The sequence below is a fragment of the Balaenoptera physalus genome (genome assembly GCF_965194825.1).
Source record: "Balaenoptera physalus genome assembly, chromosome: 19".
Classification (NCBI taxonomy): domain Eukaryota; kingdom Metazoa; phylum Chordata; class Mammalia; order Artiodactyla; family Balaenopteridae; genus Balaenoptera; species Balaenoptera physalus.
Genome location: NC_138900.1, coordinates 10,020,590 through 10,026,388, shown reverse-complemented (window position 1 = coordinate 10,026,388; position 5,799 = coordinate 10,020,590).

Genomic DNA, 5,799 nt, shown 5'->3' with positions numbered 1-5,799 from the left:
CTGATCCCGCCCGTCACTCCACTAGGGCGAAGTCAATCGGGATAATGCGCGTGCGCATGGCTATGCGGGGGCGGGCTCCGGGAGCGGCGGTGCCGGAGGCATCGCTGAGGATCGCCGAGTACCAAGAACAAAACATGGAAGGAAGAGGACCGAGAGAATCGATCCCATTCACTGGGTTTCTGTCTACCGGCATCCGTCCAGATCATCTGAGTAGCGAATATATACTCAGTTTCATTCTATTATATTCTTGGTTTTAAGATGTCCTCCCTCCTTTCCCCACACTTTAACAAAGTAACCAGGGCTGGAATGGGGGAACCCAGACAAGGTTCCCGACCCAGCCTGGGGGATCAGAGAGGGCTTCCCGGAGGAGTCATCTCTGAGAACTAAGGTGAGGAGTAGGGATGAGGCAGGGTAATGTGGGGCAGACGACACTGCAGGCAAAAAGGAAAGTGGAAAGCAGGGAACTAAGCAGCAAGATGGGGCTGGAATGTGGCTTGAGGAGCACAAACTTCTCTGAAGTGGAAGACATCACCATCATTTATTCCCAACTATCTGATGTCACGTGTGTTTGCTCTTCCCAGTTTGTTCTCCTCGTACATGGTACTGCAAGGAGCATCTCTGTGGTATCTCTTAAGGCTCAAGGTCATGTCAGCAACCTCACTAACTGGCTCAACACCCGCCCCCACCGCCACCACGATCATGAGTTCTACTAGCTCCCTAGGACCTATTGTCAGAGCCTTTGCCTAACTTTGGAAGTATATTCTCATTTGTATGACTGTGATTAATGTCATTTGTTGATGTAAGGGTCATCATCGCCACTTTAGAGGCGAGGAAGCTGAGTCTCAGAGAAAAACTTGCCCAAGGCTTTACAGCTAGGCCAGGTGCTGTTCCCCATCCCACCTTCATCCCAGCCCTGCCCACTCTGGGTCGTCACTCCCTGGGGACGTTTCTGTCTCCCCTACCGGACTGTGAGCCTCAGGAGGGTAGGGCTGAGACTGTCTTGGTCACCACTGTGTGTGCCTTTTGCCACCCAGTACAGGACATGCACAGAGCAGGGGCTCAGTGAATATATGCTCAAGTTCCTTACAGTCTGCCCTCCGTATCCACGAATTCAGAAGTCGCAGAAACAGAAGACGAACCGTACTAGGACATTTTATATGACAGGCTTCAGTATTCACAGATTTTTGGTATCCGTGGGGGTCTGGAACCAATCCCCCCCGCTTATACCAAGGGACGACTGTATTTTCAATCTGCTGTTGGTTGAGCGGAACCCATGGATAGTGAGGACCTAGTGTATTGCATTCCTTAGGATACATCACTACAACAAGCCCACAGTCAGGGGGAGGGGCTACTGAAGGGCATGAATACCTGGAAGCAGGGGTGGTTGACAGCAGTCAATTAGAATGACTGCCTCCTGCCTCCTCCTGGCCTTTGTAGTCATTATTCTCTGTGTCTGAAAGGCTCTTCTCTCAGATCTCTGCATGGCTTCTTTCCTCACCTCCCTCAAGCCTTCCTAGAGTCTTCCTCAAGCGTCCTTTCCTCAGCGAGGCCTTCCCTGACTACCCTGTTTAAATTGCAATACACCCTGGATAGGCTGAATAATGGTCCCCAAAGATCTCCAGGCCCTGGAACCTATGAATGTTCATAGGTTACATGGGTCAACCAAAAACAAAACACAGAAGGTTGCAAACAAGAGTTTATATGGGGTCTTAAGAATTGCAATTCAGGCTGTACACCTGAAACTAACACAACATTGTAAATCAACTATACTCTGATAAAAATTTAAAAAGAAAAAAAAGAATTGCAATTCAGGAGACACAGATTTGGGTAAAACTGAAGGAGTGTTCTGAAGAAGAGAAAGCATCAGGGGCTTATAAAACAAAAGCCACAAGGTTGTTAAAGTTGTCTGGTGAGAATCGTGATTGGCTCTGACACAAGCCAGGGAATACTTGTCCTTAAGGAATCAAGAGTTATTTTAGGGTAAGGGTCCCACAAGTAGATAGGCTGTCATGAGTTATTTTAGGATTAGGGTCCGATAAGTATCTTGCATTTTTGGCAGATGTTATTTTTTTTTTTTAATTTTATAAATTTATTTATTTATTTATTTATTTTTGGCTGCGTTAGGTCTCCGTTGCCGCATGCAGGCTTTCTCTAGTTGCAGCGAGCAGGTGCACGAGCTTCTCATTGCGGTGGCATCTCGTGTTGCGGAGCACGGGCTCTAGGCGTGCAGGCTTCAGTAGTTGTGGCTTGCAGGCTCTAGAGCGCAGGCTCAGTAGTTGTGGCACACGGGCTTAGTTGCTTGATCTTCCCGGACCAGGGCTCGAACCCGTGTCCCCTGCGTTGGCAGGCGGATTCTTAACCACTGTGCCACCAGGGAAGTCCCTTGGCAGATGTTCTTGATGCCTATGTTAAGACAATAAGTGATCAAAAGGTCAGATTCCATCCAGGCTGGGATGTGCGTAAGTCACACTTCGTCGATGGCCTCTCAGCTCCACTTTAGAGAGTTCTCTTAGCGATACTGACTCCATTTTTATTTTCCTTCCGCATATGGCAAAAGGGAATTTGCAGGTGTGATGGTTAAGGATCTTGAGAGATATCCAGGTGCGTCCTAAATGTAATCACGTGTCCTCATAAGAGGGAGATTTGACAGCAGGACAGAAACAGAGGCACTGCTACACTGAAGCCGGATGCCATGCTGTGGGCTTTGAAGTTGGAGGAAGAGGGCAGAGCCGAGGAATGTCAAGAATGCAGCTCTAGAAGCTGGAAAAGACAAGGAAATTGATTCTTCTCTACAGCCTCTGCAGGGAGGGCAGCCCTGCCAGCACCTTGGTTTCAGCCCAGTGAAACTAACTTCAGACTTCTGATTTTATGAATTGTAAGAAAATAAATGTGTGTTGTTTTAAGCCACTGAGTTTGGGGTCATTTGTGACAGTAGCCACAGGAAATGAATGAATACACCTCCAATCAGGCACAATATATCCACTTCTGCTTTAGTTTTTTCCATAGCAGCGATCAGCATCTGATAGAATATATTTTTTGCTTATCATTTTGTTTGTTGTCTGTCTCTTCCATTAGAATGTCAGCTCTACAAAACCAGGGGCATTTTATCACCGGTTATTAAGGACAATTTCAAATGGATACAAAAGTTGAGAGGATAGTGTAACAAAGCCCCACATACATGAAGCTTTATCAATCTTCAACTCAGGGCTGATCTTGCTTCATCTACACCCCAACCACTTCCCCTCCCACCAGTTGATTATTTTGAAGCAAATCCCAGACATCATATCATTTCATCCATCAGTATTTCAGAATGTAGCTCTAAAAGTAAAGACTCTTTGTAAAAACATAACCATAATATCATAGCACATCTCAAAAAAAAGGAGTAATAATTGCTAAATATAATCAAAGTTCCAGATACTGTTTCAATATGAGAGCAGGGACTTTTGTCTGCTTGGGGTTTTTTTTGTTGTTTGTTTTGTTTTTAAATTTTATTTATTTATTTATTTGGCTGCTTTGCGTGTTCGTTGCTGCACGTGGGCTTTCTCTAGTTGCAGCGAGCAGGAGCTACTCTTTGTTGCAGTGCATGGGCTTCTCATTGCGGTGGCTTCTCTTGTTGTGGAGCATGGGCTCTAGGCGCGCAGGCTTCAGTAGTTGTGGCTCGCGGGCTCTAGAGCGCAGGCTCAGTAGTTGTGGTGCACGGGTTTAGTTGCTCCGCAGCATGTGGGATCTTCCCGGACTAGGGATCGAAACCGTGTGCCCTGCGTTGGTAGGTGGATTCTTAACTACTGCGCCACCAGGGAAGTCCTGTCTCCTTGTTTACTTGTTCTCCTTTGCTACCTTATGTGGCAAAAAGGACTTTGCAAATGTGACTAAGTTAAAGATTCTGAGATGGGGAGATTATCCTGGATTATCTGGATGGGTCCAGTGTAGCCATAAGTGAAAGAGGGAGCCAGGAGGGTCAGAGTCAAGAGATAGAGATGTGACAATGGAAGTATGAGATGGAAGAGATGCAAGAGCTGGCTTTGAAGACAGAAGGGGGCCATGAACCAAGGAATACAGCCAGCTTCTAGAAACTAGAAAAGGCAAGGCAAGGGCTTCTTTCCCGTAGTCTCCAGAAAGGAACTCAGCCCTTCTGACACCTGGATTTTAGTTCAGTGAGACCCATTTCAGATGTCTGACCTCCAGATGGTAAGATAATAAATTTGTATTGTTTAAGCCTCCAAGTTTGTGACAATTTGTTACAAGCAGCGATGGGAAGCTAGTGCAGATTTTGGTACTGGAAGTGGGGTGCTGCTGTAACAAATACCTAAAAATGTGGAAGTGGATTTGGAATTGGACAATGGGCAGAGGCTGGAAGAATGTTGAGAAGATGATGGGAAAAGCCTAGATAGCCTTGCAGACCATTTGTAGAAATATGGGTGTTAGCTATTCTGCTAGTGAGGACTCAGAAGGAAGTGAGGAGTAAGGTAGAGTAAATCTCTATAATCTCAGAGAACACTAAATCATCATAAACAGACTGTTGGTAGAAATATAGGCAACCTCTAGAAACTGGAAAAGGCAAGGAAACAGATTCCCCCCAGAAGAACATGGCCCTGACAACACCTTGATTTTAGCCCACTGAGACCTGTTTCAGACTTCTGACTTCCAGAATTAAAAGACAATAAATTTGTGTTATTTAACCTACTAAGTTTGTGATAATTTGTTATAGCAGTAATGGGAAACTAACATATCTCTGTTGTGCAAAAGAGAGATCAGACTAGTGTAAACACATACAAAATAAAGAAGCCCAGAAGAAACAAAGATTACACAGGAAAAAAAAGAAAGCTACAAAACAAACACAAAAACACCTGTAACTAAAATACTATAAAAAATACCTAGCAAGATAATAGATGATATCACATTTATAAAATAGGAACTGGAGGCTATGAAAAATGAATAATTAAATAACAAGAAAGAGTTCTTGGGAATTCAAAATAATAGATGAAACATAAATTTTAATAAAAGGATTAGAAGATAAAGTCAAGGAAATTTCCTAGAAAGTAAGGGGAAAATTAACAAAGAGATGGAAAATAGTGGTGAAAAGATAAGAAAACTGAACGCTCAAACCAGAAGCTTCAACATCCAAATAATAAAAATTCCAGAAAAAGACAGCAAGAAAACAAAGAAGAAACCAACACACACACACACACACACACGAAGAAACCAACACATAAATATACAAGAAAATTTCCCAGAACCAAAGGCTATGAGTCTCCAGATTCTAAGGACAGACTTAGGGTCAGAATGATTAATGAATAAAAGCTACAGTGAGGCATATCCTCATGAAATTTCAGAACAAGAGAAAGAGCGAAGATCCCCAATGCTTCCAGAATAAAGCAAGTCAAATACAAGTTCAAAGCAGAGGGAGAATGAAAACAAATCTGAGGGGAAAACAAAAAACCAAACAGGTTTCCTTTGTTATCTAAACTTGCATTCCAACTTAGGAAGAAAACAGATTTGAGTTTCAAGGGATACATATATTTCCAACCTAGAATTTTATACCCAGACAAACCATAATAAAGTTGGAGGATAAAGTGAAGATATATTAAGCCATGCAAGAACTCAAAAATCTTTATCTCTTCCTCTCCCTTTTAAGGGAACGACTGGAGCATGTGCTCCAGCAAAATGAAGAGTCAACAAAGAAAGATAGACATGGAATCCAGGAAACAATATCCAACACAGGGAAGTCCAGGATAGCTTAGTGTAGGCCTAGAAAGCATCAAGCCCACATTCAAGTAGGAGAGAGGACTTTAGCAGGGA